Source organism: Maniola hyperantus, chromosome 6 (assembly GCF_902806685.2).
Source record: "Maniola hyperantus chromosome 6, iAphHyp1.2, whole genome shotgun sequence".
NCBI lineage: Eukaryota > Metazoa > Arthropoda > Insecta > Lepidoptera > Nymphalidae > Maniola > Maniola hyperantus.
In genome coordinates this window covers 3,781,958-3,799,004 of record NC_048541.1, presented here as the reverse complement: position 1 = coordinate 3,799,004, position 17,047 = coordinate 3,781,958, and the positions used below count along the sequence as shown (strand labels likewise).

Genomic DNA, 17,047 nt, shown 5'->3' with positions numbered 1-17,047 from the left:
TCTTCCCCGGATCTTGTCTTTAAGCATGGCCAGTGCCCTGCTGACGCATTTTCCTATCATGATCTGATTTATCTCTCCTATAAAATACGTCCTCCTAAAGCAAAACCGAGAATACTTCTGCAGCGTAACTTTGGAAGGATTGATAAGGGCCGCCTTTGCGATGATGCTCAATGTTTAGACTGGAATGCTATCTATAATGCTGATTCCATTGATCATAAAGTTGAAATATTTAACACCTTGGTGACGCAACTCTATGATACACATGCTCCTATTAGACCAGTTAAAATGAAACACCTGCCAGCTCCATGGCTAACAGATGAGATTAAGGCCTCAATGGACAAAAAAAACTCTGCCAAATATAAATATAAAGTAGACGACTCCGACGCCAATCGGTTGAAATACCAAAAAGCGCGAAATCGCTGTAATACATTGTGTAGAGACGCTCAACGACGCCACATTCATAAGTCAGTCGAAAATGGCGATACCGCTAAAACATGGAAATTTCTCGAGTCGCTTGGAGTTGGTAAATCATCCCATAAAGCTTCTATTAATGTCAATATCGAACTCCTTAATAAACACTTTTCCACTTCCGATGCAATCGATAGTGTCGACAAAGAACACACTCTTAATACTCTTTCATCCTCTTCGACTCCAGACTTTCTACCATTTACTTTTGAGTCTTTCTCTGAATGTGATGTTAAGAAGAACATAATGTGCATCACATCGAATGCTGTCGGCACAGACAGCATTAGCCGTAATATGATCATTCCCATTATTGATATTATAACTCCATTCCTAACCCATATCCTAAATTATTCTATAAAGACTAGCAAATTCCCTGAAACATGGAAGAATGCTCAAATTGTCCCCCTTCCTAAAAAGTCGAATCCATCAACCGTAAATGATTTCCGTCCCATTTCTATTTTGCCATTCCTCTCAAAAGTCCTTGAGAAGTTAGTCTACCAACAGTTAAATCTATTCCTTAACAAGCACTTACTTCTCAGTCCTTTACAATCCGGATTTCGTCCTGGTCATAGCACGGTTACGGCACTGGTCAAAGTGACCGATGACATTCGATGGGCAATGGACAATAAACAGCTCACAATTCTAACTTTGCTTGACTTTAGTAATGCATTTAATACGGTGGATTATGACATATTGCTGAGTCTGTTACGTTCTATTAACATAGCTCCATCGGTGATTGACTGGTTTCGGAGTTACCTCAGAGGCCGTCGTCAGCGCATCCAAATCGACGAGGTTGTCTCGTCATGGTGTGATATTACGGCTGGGGTACCTCAGGGTGGCGTGTTGTCTCCTTTACTCTTTGCCATTTTCATAAATTCCGTAACTTCTCATATCTCTTCTCTCTACCACATGTATGCAGATGATATCCAAATTTATTGCTCTGCAACTCTAGAAGATCTCGATTCTGCTGTTTGCGTTATTAATAATGATTTAGCTGCAGTTGCTGATTGGAGCAGACAGTTTGGGCTACGCGTTAATCCTGCAAAATCTCAGGCTATTGTTATTGGCAGTCCAGGATACATTGCAAAAGTTAACTTGCAAGGCCTTTCTCCGATCCTCTTTAATGGCGTTGTTATTCCTTACTCTGACTCTGTTAAAGACCTAGGTATCCACTTAGATCAACAACTGTCCTGGTCTGTACATCTAAAAAAGTTGAGCAGAAGAACATTTGCGACGATGAGTTCTTTGCGACGGTTGCGTTATCTCTTGCCAATTCCAACCAAAGTTATGTTGGCACATTCTCTCCTTCTCTCTATTCTCGATTATGCGGACGCAAGCTATCTCAACTTGACTGAGGACCAACTTAACAAGCTTGAGCGACTCCAAAATCTTGCCATTCGGTTCATATTTGGTTTGCGCAAATATGACCATGTATCTGAATTTCGTCAAAAGCTCAAATGGCTCCCTATTCGCCGTCGCCGGGATTTGCATGTACTTTCTCTTCTGTACTGTGTGCTATATCACTTAAAAACTCCCCCTTACCTCAAGGAGAAGTTTAGTTTTCTTGGAGTGCAAACCGACATAAGATCCTGCCGAACCTTAATGTTAGAAACGCCGAGTCATAAAACGAAATTCTATGGCAACTCATTCACTGTGCGAGCTGTTGAACTTTGGAATGCACTACCATTGACCATACGGAAATCAAAGTCACTAGACTCCTTTAAAACTGCAGTGAAGAATCATTATCTTACAAACTGAAGACGACAATCATATTTGTTTCTCTTTAAGTACGATTATGGAGTATATATTAGTCTATTTTATTAGTATATTGGTATTATACATATTATTTAATACATGTATTAGTGGTTTATGTATTAGTATGTATCAGTTATTTGAATGTATGTTTATTAGTATATTACACACCACCTGCAATCTAATTTTCCTTATACTTTCCAATCTTCAAGGTTGCCTGGTAGAGATCGCTAATTAGCGATAAGGCCGCCTTTTGTATCTTCCTTCTGTCTGTGTTTTTTATTCTTTAATGTAATCCTTCTTGTGGTTGTGCAAATAAAGTGTATTTATTATTTATTATTATTAAAAATAACTTTTACGTTTACCCCAACGCACCTTACTGGAGTCAGGTTTTTTAAGAATTCCGTGTGAAATTTTTTATTTTCGAGGACAAAAAATAGGCGGGATACAAACTATCTCTGTACTAAGTTTCGTTGAAATTAGTTTGACCGTGATAAGGTAGCAGACATAATATACACTTTCACATTTATAGTAAGTAGGTATGGATAAAAAATTAATCGCTGAGTTCCTTTTCCTTCTCAGTATTTGCTTTCCCTTTCCTAACCAGTCGCGTCTTGATCGGTAATAAGACTACGACAAGAGCTACAAGTTTTCCTGCAAGATTTTCTATTTTGAATATTTTTGAATCTAAAAAGATTTATTTAAAAATACTTAGTACCTACTATTCCTTTCAAAATGTTCTGTGCAAGTAGAGAAGGCTCATTTTCAGTAAAATGATACGTATACGCAGAGGTGGATTAAATGTCGAGAGTGCCCTAGGCAAGCACCTTATAGGAGCGCCTCTAACAGCCATATTACATTTTTTACTAACTACTTAATTTAAAAAGAACGACGGAATCGTCTCATTGCATAGGTGATTATACTATTTATGTGAACGAATGAAGAACATCACGTCATGACCCTTTGCTATATTAAAGAAGAGACTGTTTCGGTCACTTCAATATAATATTACTTAGTAGGAATAATTAGGTAGGCCAGGTAATGGAACTCTACATGGTCGCGCGCGCCCCTTCGTAACCTCGCGCCCCTAGGCACGTGCCTAGTTTGCCTTAGGGATAATCTGCCTCTGCGTATATGTACCTACAATAGAAAAGTACAATAGAAGTCGTGCCATGGGTTTATCAATAGCTATGTATTAGCCAGAGATTTATGACAACTTCCTAACCTCTACCGTCCGCGTCGTATATCACGGATTACACCATAACTCATGCGGCGATATCATAGTTTGTTTTCTTCCGGAATATTTTCCAAAGTATTGATGCTCGTCACTTCGTGTTCTGCCTTTGATCATTTTACTACAAGATATGCCGGCGGTTGTCGGATAATGTCCACAAATAAGTGCCTACGATCGTGCATTTATTTTTAACCGACTTCCAAAAAAAGGAGGTTCTCCATTCGGTGCATTTTCCATTCATCCATACTAATATTACAAATGCGAAAGTGTGTCTGTCTCAACAGTTTTCCCGATTTTGATGAAGTTATTTTCAGAGTTAGCTTACATCCCGGGGAAGGACATAGGGTACTTTTTATCTCGGAAAAATAACATGTCCCCATAGGAGAACGGAAAATTCAAAAAATATAATCCGTTTAACCGATTTTGACGAAATTCGGTACAAAGTTAGCTTACATCCCGGAAAAGGACATGGTTACTTTTTATCCCAGAAAAATAACACATTCCCACAGGAGAACGGAAAATTCAAAAAAGATACTAATATTATAAAAGCGAAAGTGTGTCTGTCAAGCCGAAGTTGCGGACATCATCTAACATCTTGTAGGTATATATGAGTATAAGTGGTTCTGGTGGGAGGCTTCGGCCGTGGGTAGTTACCACCCTACCGGCAAATCCGTGCCGCCAAGAGATATTTTTGCGTCCCGATTCGATGCCGTGTAGAGACCAAATTGGTATGGGTTTAATAATAACTGCCATACTCCTTCCAGGTAAGCCAACTTAGGTATAGGGCTGCATATCTTGACACTAATGATCGAAGGTTTTAGCGATAGAAATGGGACCCACGGTGTCCGCAATTTATTTTACGTGTAACCGGGAGCAACTCCGATAAGTGGAGGGCGACGTGACGTGACTGGCCGATGTTCGCGATGTGACAAAGGTTTGCTTTTGACTGTCTTGTTGCCAACTTACTGCCTTACAATTAAACGTGGAATAAAATGTCAAATTACTGATGACAGAGAAAGACAAAATAAAGTATAACTATTCCACCGTTATTCCACGTCTATTTGTTAGAGGGTAAGAAGAAGATCTCTTTAAAACACTCCTATTAGTCTGATGGGAATCCGTGAAAATAAAACTAACTTTCTAAACTTAATAAACAACCATATTTTTTTCGGGTCGGTCGAATATCAAATCCAAATTCAGTTCATTTGTAATTAGCATGGGGTGAGGGATATAAGACAATGATAAAAACAAAATAAAAATGATAAGAGTTGTGATGGCATAATGGTTAAGACATCAGCATCCTCTTCGGGAGGTCGGTGGTTCGATCCCGGTTACGCATTACGCGGTCTAACTTTTCGGAGTTAAATGTGGGTTTTCAGAAATTAAATATCACTTGCTTTTAACGGTGAAGGAAAACATTGTGAGGAAACCTGCATGCCTGAGAGATCTTCATAGTATCCTCAAAGATAATATGTGAAGTCTGCTAATTCGCACTTAACCTGCGTCGTAGACTGCCTAAATCCTTACCATGCTTAGTCTCTTGCTCAGACATGGGCTGGCGAGGGATTGAGATGATGATGATGATGATGATGAATTATTGACATTTATGTGACTGTTATTCGTAGGACGACATAATATACAAATATGTCTACTATAATTTTTAACGCATCGGGAAATCTTCAGCGTAAGTACGAGTAAGTATACTAAAATTTGATTGTCATACGGATATGAGATGGGTTTTCTCTTAATAACACATCTGAAGCAGTTTTCCGCATTACGGCATCTATAGACGGGTTGTTATATGAAAAAAAGTCAGCCGTAGCCATTCCCAACTGCCGTTACTCGGCGCATTTGCTTCAGATGGGAGAAAGTTTTACAGGATATGAACATCGCTGGTCGTAGCGTATGCTGGTTTAAAACAAGGGGAAAAATCTCTTGAATTTAGATTTCTTCTTTCTTGACTCCCTGGCGCAGTGTTGAGCGCTGAGTGTCATAAGAGTGGTAGGTTGCGGGTTCGATTTCTGGCAGGGACAATTTAGGAATTTATTATTTCTAAATTTTCTAGGTTCTAGAGGTCGGGGGTTCGATCCCGGGCACGCACCTCTAACTTTTCGGAGTTATGTGCGTTTTAATTAATTAAATATCACTTGCTTTAACGGTGAAGGAAAACATCGTGAGGAAACCTGCATGCCTGAGAGTTCTCCATAATATTCTCATAGGTGTGTGAAGTCTACTAATCCGTAGCCAGCGTGGTAGACTATGGCCAAACCATTTCACTCTGAGAGGAGACCCGTGCTCTGCAGTGAGCCGGTGATGTGATGATCATGATGATGATGAAATTTTCTACGGTCTGGTCTGGTGGAAAATTTCTACTCCGTGGAAGCGACTTAACGTTTCGGTACGATGGCGTGTAGAAACCGATCATGGTTGTGGGTTAAATCAAACTGTCATAGCCCTTCCAAGTTAGCTCGCTTCCATCTTAGACAGCATCACTTGCAACCAGGTGATTTTACGTCAAGGGCTAACTTGTATCGGAACAAAAAAAAGGTTTTCAGATTTGACTTTCGTACCAAATGTAAACGCACGGTTAGCCTTGTTTGAGGTTCTCTATCTCAAACTCGACATCGTAGTCAAGTGCAAAGTTGTACTAATCTAAATTAGCCTGTATAAGACCCGCAAATTGCTAATGCGCGTGGCCACCATTTTAGTGACGTCAGCACTAGACTGAAGTTTCGAGCTGATGGTATATTTTTATTTCGGCTGACGTCAAAATGACGTCATTTCGACGTTAATGAGACATGGTTTTAGCGGAATAGCAATTTGCGGGACTTATACTGTCCCACGCCTCCCTTTTATTTTTTTACCACTCCCTATTCTGTGCGTCTTCGGATCACCTGTTTTAAATCTAATTCATCATGCCGCATCGTCGTGTCGTCTCCCTGCGTCGGCCTGCCATGGCGTTGCTGATTCTGAAGAGTAAGCTATTGTATATTCTAAGTGTCTATTTTTATAATAATGCGGTTTATTTCCCTTCTGTAAGCGTATTAGCGACATAGGCAAGCGACAACAGGTGTACGTGGTAATGACTAAACGGCTTTTGCATTCGTAATGAGGCCTTGAGTGGAGGGACTGTGAAGGGGTGGTGACGCCATGACAGGGATAAACATATAATTTTATGTTAGAGCCATCCTTTACATTTGACTAGTAGGAAACTGGGTTAATTTCTAAATTAGGTTTTTTTTTAATTTATAGACTAGCGCTTGGCTGCAATTCGACCTGCTGGCAAGCGCACTTGCCTAGAAGATACCTATCCATTCTTGACTTAAAGGTTGGGTACCTTTAAGTCAAGCGTGAATATTAAAAGTGGAGGGGGAAATTGATGCAGGAAGTTAGCCCAGGCAAACAGGCAGAAGGACAGACGAAAAATAAAAAATAAGCTGTAAAGTTCAATAAAAGATGGACAGACAGGCATACTTTTTTATTACATTTATTTAAAGACTAACTACAGAAGCAAATAAGGTGGCATCTTCCTTTTCTATGCCCAACGACATTCCTACAAAAGTCGTTGCATTCCTTATGCGTTTTGCAGAAGAAGTTGCTTCTTCTCACTCTATGACTGACTTCGGCATATTCATTACTTGGGTTCGTAGGTTCATGGAGACTTGTATTATCTGAAAATAAAAACCAGTCAAGTGCGAGTCTGGCTCACACACGGAGGGTTCCGCAGCATCGTACAAGAATTAACACCTTTTTTTAATTTCCGTAGTGACCATTTGAAATCTTTATTATTTTTGTTTGTTATAGCAGTAATAGAAATACATATTCTGTGAAAATTTCAGCTCTCCACCTATTATGGTTCATGCGACAGACAGACGGACGGACGGACGGATTTACGGAAGGACAGAGGAGGCTTAGTAATAGGGTCTCGTTGGCACACTTCAAGTACGAATCCCTAAAAACTGATAAAGTGCGAGTCAGACTCGCACGTGAAATGTTCCGTACCATCGCATAAGATGTAACACTTTTTTTTGTGATGTAACTTTGTGCTACAAGATCATAAGATACATCATTCTAAGTCAACGGGTAGTAAACTATAGGTTTTGATTCCCTTAACAGGTCTCTTGACAGACAGACAGACAAGGAAGATAAGGGTTTCTTTTTACCTTTTGAGGTACCTAACTACCTATACCTACGGAACCCCAAAAAAAGTAAAAATTACTTACCCGATAAGAGAGTAGCACAGTTAATACTAGCTACAAATAAAAGAGCAATCAACACTGGTAAGACCCTCATGATGAGTTAAAAGATCTAAAATAATATTCTTGATCAAGTTATTTATACTATGTATCACGTTCAATTTGTAATAGTTTGAAAAGGGGAATTCTCGCCATTGCTTAAATGATATTACAAATAATAAACAGCGTCATACATTTGTTTGTTTACGATAACAATTTTCCTTGTAGGTAAGGTATTTGTAATCTTTATGCCACTTAGTTATCTGTGTTAAGTATAGTAAAAAAGTGCAAGAGACCCAGTGATGTGTGGCCCAGTTGTGACAACAACGTTGACTCAAGTTGGTAACTGGATGGGTGAATAGAGGTACTGTCAAAGCGTTGCGTGCCTCGGAGAGCACGTTAGCTTAAAGTTTTCAAGGTCGTTAAATTCCAAAACAAAATAATATATTGCAATGATTTAACACTTCTCATTCTGAGACGAAATCCGTGCTCATAAGAGCGCTGGCGATAGGTTGATAATGATAATGAATAATTTTAATGTAATATTATTTTTAACCGACTTCAAAAAAAGGAGGAGGTTCTCAAATCGTCAGAATCTTTTTATTTTATTTTTTTATGTATGTTTAATTTATTACCGAATATATTATGTATACAAAAGTTAATATAGTTCCATGATAATATTTTTTGGGGTCGGTGCCAATGAGGTGCCTTTGTGGAGTCTCATAAAAATATGAAGGCACCGGCACCAAAAAGTATTGAATGCAATCTCACTTGGTGGTAAGTGATGATGCAGTCTAAGATGGAAGCGGGCTATTCTGGAAGAGGTGGGGTGAGGTATTATATTCTATGGTTATTGGTTTGCTTCGCCCGCGAAATCAGTAGGTACATTTTATACTAACTCAAAAATGATGGAAAAGTAGTATTCCTTAAAGTAGTATTCTCATCGATTATTTCACCTTTAATATAAAAACCTCACTTTTAAAACACATTATTATAAAGTAACATCCTCCACACTCCTATGAGCCTGGAGGAATGGAACGATACTTTTATCATTTGCATAATATAAACCCGCTTTTATGAACAATATTTGCACATGAAAAATCACGGTATAAAATGGGGAATGAGATTTTTCCTACATTTTCCGTTGTTATTTTAGTTTAAATCGAAAATAAAAGCTTGTTAAAACAGAAAGGCATTTTGTTTTAAATCAAAACAATGAAGCTGCATTTAGATTATCTCGAAACAATATTGGCTGCTATGCGAGAGGAACTATTTTAATGGCTTCCTAACCTATCTCTTGATTACAGTTATACCTACCTGCTTGATAAGTTAGAGAGCGTGTATTCATTTACCTATTATCGCTCCAGCAATGCGCGCGACTGCAGTTCACCTATCATGATTGAATATTTGAAAAGAGCAACCAGCGAGTTTCTTGCTGGTACTTCTTGGTAGAAAAGGCATTTCGTACCAGAGTGGTAGATTTTTTTGACAATTCACAAGCAATGGTAAAAGTTCGTTTGAATAACAAAATCTTTCTATTTATTTAATTTATTTCTTTTTATTTTTATTTTTGTTCAGAGTTCTATTTCTTCTTCTATAATTTCTATAGAAGTTACTGACATACCTGATTCCCATAGTTTCTTCTTTGCAAATAATAATCTGTCATTATTAATTTTCCTGTACATATAATTTGCTTAATTTACACAATTTATTATTCATTCACATTCATTTGTACATTTTGTAAAAATGAATACCTAATAAATTGTCTGAGCGGTGCGAGCAAAAATTACAACCGTGGAGAATTTAAGTGCCTTTGACACATCAACCGTCGTTTCCATGCACGATGTAATTTGTCACTGTTATTCCGGCGTGAAAACGTGGAGAACCAGTTTTGTACTATGCCTACGTTCTGTTTCAATAAATGGTGTAGCAGTTAACATTTACACAAATATACAAAGGCATATTGTTTATTAGCCCACGACTTCGTCCGCGTGGATTTAGATTGTCTAATATCCCGTGGGAACTCTTTGATTTTCCATGTGTCTGAAATCGAACCTCGAAACCCCATCGTTGTGACGACCTACTAGGCGGAGTAGTAACCGTTGTGATTTTATGAGTGAGAGGTCCCGGGTTCGATTTCGGGCAGCGGTAATTTGGAAATTTCTCAACATCTCTGGTCTAGTCTGGTAGGAGGCTCCGGCCGTGGCTAGTTACCACGCTACCGGCAAAGATCGGGAGGTAAGCGTTCCGGTACGATGCCGTGTAAAAACCGATAAGGGGAATGGGTTTAATAAAAACCACCACACCTCTTTCAAGTTGCCCGCTACCATCTTAGACTGTATCATTTCTTACCATCAGGTGAGATCGCAGGCAAGGGCTAACTTGTTAGGAAAAGAACCAGCCAAGAGCGAGTCAGACTCGCGCACGATGGCTTCCGTACCATTATTTATAAAAACGGCAAACAAATCATGTCTGTTGTATGGCAGCCCCCCTTAAATATTTATTATCATAGCTTATTATTTTCATAAGTTAGCTCATGGGTCTAAAGTCTAAGCAATAATCCCTTTAAGTATATCCAGTTAGCCTGTCATTGTATAAGTGTACCAGATTCGTTTATCCACAGATTCCTTTTTAAGACCAGTAAGAGGATTGTACGGACTTAACTTGTTCCAGTTCGATGTATTTGACATGTTACTGGGATTTGGACGGCGCACAATAATTCTTTGTAACGCTGAGACAAGTGAACTGAATTCAACGTTTCTCGTTCAACAATATCTAATCTGTACACAATAGCATTTATTGATCCAAAATGTAATACGATTGTACGAAAGGAGAATTGAACTTAAATAACAGTAAGATGTAAGCTTAGGTATAACTAGGCGAAGCGATGATAGCCTATATTGCGACGTCGCTCCTATTCGGGAGGTCGGGGGTTCGATCCCGGGCACGCACCTCTAACTTTTCGGAGAAGGGTTTCAAGAAATTAAATATCACGCACTGTCTGTAAAGGAAAGCATCGTGAGGGAACCTACATGCCTGAGAGTTCTGCATAATGTTTTCCTAGGTGTGTAACTTGGCCAGCGTGATGGACTATGGCCTAAACCCTTTTCCTTCTGAGAGGAGACCTGTGCTCAGTAGTGAGCCGGTGATGGGTTGATCATGATGATGATGATAACTAGGCTAGTGGTTAAGACGTCCGCCTCCTATTCTGGAGGTCAGGGGGTAGTGATATACGATCCCGGGCTTGCACAGATAACTTTTTATAGTTTTGTGAATTTCTTCTTCTCTTTCTTTTTCTTTGCGTGCCTCTCCAACTAACGTTGGCAGTCAGCTTTGCGTATTGCACTCTATTCTTCGCGAGGCGAAATATTTCTGTAGCACTCGCATTATTCTCGGATATTGCGCAGCCAGGACTTTTTCTGCGACCGACGCCTCTTCTTCCGGCAATTTTTCCTTCGTACCTCTGGTGCCTAAGCACGTGTCCCAAATATGCGACTTTCCTCGAGTGCATTTTAAGCAACTAAATATCGCTTGTCGAAACCTGCATGTCCGAGAGTTCTCCATAATGTTTTCACCGGTGTGTGAAGTTTTCCAATCCGCACTTGGCCAGCGAGACTATGGTCTTAACCCTTTAGATTTTGAGAGGAGACCCGTACTCAGTAGTGTACTGGCGATGTAGTGGTGATGGGTTGATCATGATGATTTTGATAGGCTAGTAATTTAAGAGTCGGACAAAGCAGCTAATTCACTGCTGAGCTCGAGAGGTTATTCAGCTACAAAATTTTGTTGCATACTTCATTTTACTTTGATATTCACCTGATTAAACTTTAATATCGAGTCAAAATCAGAATGCCAGTAATTGAACAGAGGGCAATGCTAAGCCGATGTTGGTTGTGAGTAATTAATTAACTTTATACGCATGAATTAACCCGTGTGATTGCAGTACTTAGGTTGTGAATTTGCAACGCTATTGCGATGAAATTACCGCTGATTTATGTGCTGGGATTTTACAGGTTTTTCTTGAATTGTGAAGTTATTAAAAGCAAGATTATCTATAGTTTTACACTGAAGCGGAGACATGTATTTTCAGCCAATCAGGTTAATATTAGGTACTAGCTGATGTCCGCAACTTCGATTGGCCGATTTGGGTTTTTAAATCCCGTGGGAACTGTTTGATTTTTTGGGATAAAGGTCTATACTAATGCAAAAAATCAGGTTGATCTGTTGGTCCTTTGCGACGTGATTGAAGGACAAACCAACAAACCGACAAACAAACACACTTTTGCATTTATAATATGGGTAGTGATAGTGTAGAGCAAGGTGGAGGGTACCAGAGGGCGCGGAAGATCACCATGGATCGACCAAATTAAGTCCGCTGTGGGCAGTCGGTCCCTTGCACGAATGTACCAGACTATTGGTCAGCAGGGAAAAGTGGCGAATGCTCGCCTTCGTGATGACCACGACCACTCTGCCAAGAGTGTTAAGACGAAGAAGAAGAAGGTTATTATTAGTTAATATAGTTAATGTTAATAATGTGATAGTCGAAAAGACATATTATTATTTCCGCTCTGCTCCGTCCCACTGGAATTCTAAAAACGGTGATGAAATAGAGCGACACTAAAATCCTTAAGTAAAAACAGCTGAAAACATTCATATAATATTATTTTCCAGACGTGTTTCCCGAGGACATTAGCGTAGAGCTACTTATTATAAAGTCTTGGTTAAACAAAATGCACGATGGTAGCGACGCGTGACGACAGCAACTCAGAAGCGGCTCTAGCTAGGCTGAGATCTACCGTACTTTGACTTTCAGAGAGGAAACAGCTGTTGAGGTTTGCACTTGAATCCAGTTGAATGACAGGAGGCTAAAGTTACGTTACGGTTACGAAGTTGTAATGAAAGAAACTGTGTGAAAATATTTAAAGTTATAATCATTTATTTCAGAAAGTTTACTTTAAAGGTGCTTAAAACAGGTCAAGTGTCGCTGTGAAGGGACCCAATTGGTGAGGAGGATTCTGAGCAGGCACCGCTGGCTGGGTTGCGCGAACGTGTTTGGTCCCGTATCCTACCCACCAAGCGATGTATGGAACACCGTGGGGTTTTAGTCGGTAAGAGTCCGACATAATCTACGTGCCTGACCAGGCGCGGTGGTATCCATGAGGATTTTCCACGAAAAAAAGATCAAGTCTCTACCACTCAAGTTCGAAAGACAATTCTGTTGAAAATATACAGATAGGAAGGAAACAGTTGCAATCACGCGTTGTGTTTGTCAAGACCTTTAGTTCCGCTTCTATGGAAGTTGGCACGTTTAAATAATTCCCTTTGTATGGAAATGTTACGTCCACTACAATTGTAATATTATTAATCTAAACTAAAGTAATGAAATTCTATGTCAGGCGGAGGTTTTAAAGAGAGAAATGTTGAATTTATGACTAAGTTTTCTTTGTAACTATTTTTAAGACGCTGTCTTGTAGTGTTCCGTACACGAAAGGTGCCAACGGGACCCTATTATAAGCTTCCGATGTACGCACAACAAGTTGAGTGTAGAAACCAGCCCAGAGTGAAGAAAGAAAAAGCCTCTGATGTCCGTCCGTCTGTCTGTCAGCGGGTTGTATCTCGTGAACCGTCAAGTCAAGGTAGATTGATTTTTCTGGTTTAGGTAATTACCTCGAAATTAGTACCTAACTGATTTTTCACCCATTTCCAATTGTTTTTATTCGTACCAAAAATGAAAAGAAAGAATTAATAATAACTCTCTGATTGAGTTGACAAATGACTTTCGCAAAAATTAAACATTATATAACAAAGTCGCGGGCATCATCTAGTTATTCAATAAATCAGTAAACGATAACCATATTTTTCATAAATATCAATTCAGGAATTATTTTGAACTTTATAAGTTATTATTTATTACTTATAATCAATTAACAATGTGATGAATTGAAATAATCAGTAATCACTTAAATAATAAATAACGCACCATTAATTTTTAATTTTTCACAAAGGATATCAACGATACTCAATATAATTATTTATTGTAATTTGTAATCTGTTATATAATAGTGTCGTAAGAAAGGATTTCAAAAGTTTTGAGGTCTGCATTGCCCGCAATTTAGATATTCTTAGTAGAAAATGAACCTGAAGATGTTTGTATTAAAATAATATACGCTGTCACACAATATAAAGTAAAAAAAATCATAAACCGAAATATGAAATGAATAAGTTTATTAAATACATAAATAGGCACAGTTTTTAGCAATAGTATAAGTACTTTATTTGGAATAATTGAATGATTAGAAAGTCATGTTAAAATTGTCTCGATTCATTTTAACGCGAGCAAACGCAAATAGCTTGAGCGTTACAGCGTCCAATCCTGAAGCCCCAGGATCTGCAGACGGCCTGGCACTGGCTGGCGATGCATATGCGGATAATCTGGCGGCTATCTGAGCGGAGGATGGGGTTGTTCGGGTCAGTTACGATGAAGGGGAATGCCGAGCCCGGGTTCAGAATGTACATCTCATCTGTGAAAAAAATTACGTGACATTCAAATATTATCATGATCCTGTCATAAATAAGACTGTTATAATAGTAATAGTAACTGCACTTGCTTGTATCTATCTTCCTGTACATTTTATTCAGTCTAGCCCTGAAGTTATGTGTTTAGGAAAAAGAGACGTGGGAAGAGACCTGGAGATAATGTAACAACACTTTTCCATGCACAGAAATAAAGTTTACTGGAGAAACAATGTTGGAACTTTGAAGTAGGAAAAGCTTAATAAATAAAATTAAACAGCCAGTCCAGCATATTTTCTTACCAGGTTGTTTAACTTCGACATCTTCACAGGAAGCAGTATGCGTCGCGAGCAGCACTGCGCAGAGAGCGGCGAACACTACCAAAAATTTGTTACTCATGATTATTTCTTTAGTTGTCTTTCAACTGTGCCAATGGTAATTAGTTTCCGATATTTATACCAAAAATGAAGAAGATAAGGGTTGCAAAAATAATCTTTTTGATCGAACCATAATTGTTATTATTCATGTACAAGATAACAAGATTTCCCCTGTCTCTTTTGCGGTGATGTTCTGAAAAAAAAACTTTCTATTGATTAACAGGTATTATCAATAATTATCATAAAAAAGTGATGCAAACAAATTCACTTTATCGGCAGGATATCCCCTATTGATAAAATTATATTCGATTTCAATAAATTTGCCAATTTTTACAACCCTTATCTTAATTCAATTTAATATAAATATGCAGAATTATTCTTAAGAAGCACAGTTGAGAAGTTACCTCAAGTATCACGTTATAGAAGCCTAGTTCGAACCTACCTCAAAACTCACCATGAACAGCAAACTCTTCGTTGTCTTCGCCACTCTTTTCGCAGTTCTGCTCGTCCAGCATGCTGCTTGTGAAGAAGTCGAACAAGTTGAACAGCCTGGTAAGAATAAATTAAAGTTTAAAATGGCTTAAACTATGGTACTGGTTCTGATCGCAATAATTTCAGAGTATTCGCATCTTTTTATTACCAATGTAATAAGAAAAAAATAAGTTGACAAACTTTTAAACCTCGTGACTTTAGGTGCCAACCTTGAGCATAGTGTTCAAATTTGTGCCAGACACCCTTAAACTTTGTTTGCCATGATACTTAGTGTCTGGATATGAATGACGTGATTTCTATTCTGAAGAAAATATTAAAAAATTGAACTTTATATTTCGACGTAAGATTTTTGTACACCTCTATTACCGGTTATCTCCCAAAGCCACCATGATCCAAACAAAAATCCAAACAAACGTTCCTCCCAGTGTTGGAGACAATACGCAGAGAAACTTTCAGCTTTTATAAAATGACCAAGGTTTGGCACGCGCTAGCATTAATCCATTATGTTAAATTGTTCTATTCATTCAGTAGCCACGGCCGAAGCCTCCCACCAGACCAGACCAGAAATTTAGAAATTATAAAATTCCAAACCCCTGCCAGGAATCGAACCCGGGACCTCCCACTATTAAGACCACAGCGCTCACCACTGCGCCAGGGAGGTCGTCAAAATATTGAGTTCATTACTAAAATTTACTTCTAATAAAATTTTTGTTTCTTTACAGATGAGCTGTATGTTATAAACCCGGGTTCGGCGTTCCCCTATATTGTGACCGACCCGAACAGCCCTCTGCTCAGCAGCATGGATCGCAAGGTCATCCGCATATGCATCGCCAGCCAATGCCAGTCAGTCTGCAGATCCTGGGGCTTCAGGATTGGACGCTGTAACGCACAAGCCGTTTGCGTTTGCTCGCGTTAATATTTAAGAGGAGTTTATTGGTAGCGCGCTCCAAACAAACGTAGTTTTGTTTCTTACTAACCAAATTCAATGAAAATACACAGATTGTTGCTAAAGTCTATATTTCATAAAATGTCATTAAGTTTGATTGGTTATAATTCAAATAAGAACCAAACTGCGTTTGTATGGGGAGCGCGATAATTTTCTTAAGCTAAATAATACAAGTTTATTGTAACTATCTATCTATTGTGATATTTTATCTATGTATTCAGTCCGAAAATTTTTGTAATTTACCTTTTAATAGATTTAAATAAACATTTTGGTATTAATAACTTCGTTTTATGATTTTTTCCCATTTTTTCCCATGTTCGTCTTCAAGCTACATTTAAAGCTATTTAAACACTACAAAGTACAAAAACTTAAAATACGTAATTAAAAAAACAAAAACCCAACTGCTTATAGTAACTGATAACTGAAAAGCAAAACACAAGCTTTGCATTCTATAAAATAGAGATTGATGAGGTCATAAACATAAATGTTAGAAAATGTATGGCAGGCGGGTGCATTAGGTACTTAGTCAACTACCTACGTAGAACTATTAGCTTGCTAGCTTATTGTAACCACCAGTGTAGTTATTTTCTTTGATTGGTCACTTTAAACTGTCTTCAAACATATAGATTGTTTATATTTTCTTACTCGCCATTTCAAGCCAAGTCTTTTATTTTGATACCCCACTCGAGGAGGGCCTTGGAAAAAAATATTTCAGCCCGCACATATGCACCATTTTGATTTTTTAACAATTTTATGTACCCAGTGACACTCGCGCCGACAAGACGAATCTAAATTCTATCGAAATATCAAAATCTAAATAGGTTGAGCCGTTGAGCGAACGAACGGAAATAGGAACGGGCATTTTCCACCGGTTCCAATGGGTTTTTCACGCCATACAGTTTACAGACATATAAATTACTTATTTATATATTATCGTATATTTTCGTACTCGCCTTTTATAGCCCTTTATTTTGATACCCCACTCGAAGGTCTTAAAAAATTTTTTTTTATCAGCCTGCACATTAAAGCGCAT

At 38.4% G+C, this 17,047-nt stretch overlaps 2 long non-coding RNA genes across 5 annotated transcripts; one reads left to right on the top strand and one right to left on the bottom strand.

Annotated features, from left to right (window-relative positions):
• Positions 1–6,914: 6,914 nt before the first annotated feature.
• Positions 6,915–7,824, bottom strand: LOC138402451 (uncharacterized). The gene is made up of 2 exons (XR_011236829.1): positions 7,675–7,824; positions 6,915–7,122 (listed from the first exon to the last, which is right to left on the bottom strand). It is a non-coding gene; the product is annotated as an uncharacterized lncRNA (long non-coding RNA).
• A 119-nt stretch (positions 7,825–7,943) lies between these two features.
• Positions 7,944–16,233, top strand: LOC138402501 (uncharacterized). 4 transcript variants are annotated; one of them, XR_011236875.1, is made up of 5 exons: positions 7,944–8,050; positions 12,358–12,518; positions 12,631–12,794; positions 13,161–13,322; positions 15,791–16,233. It is a non-coding gene; the product is annotated as an uncharacterized lncRNA (long non-coding RNA). The 4 variants fall into 4 exon arrangements; XR_011236876.1 differs by lacking the exon at positions 7,944–8,050 and adding an exon at positions 9,053–9,191; XR_011236873.1 differs by lacking the exon at positions 7,944–8,050 and having other exon boundaries at positions 11,363–12,518.
• Positions 16,234–17,047: the final 814 nt, after the last annotated feature.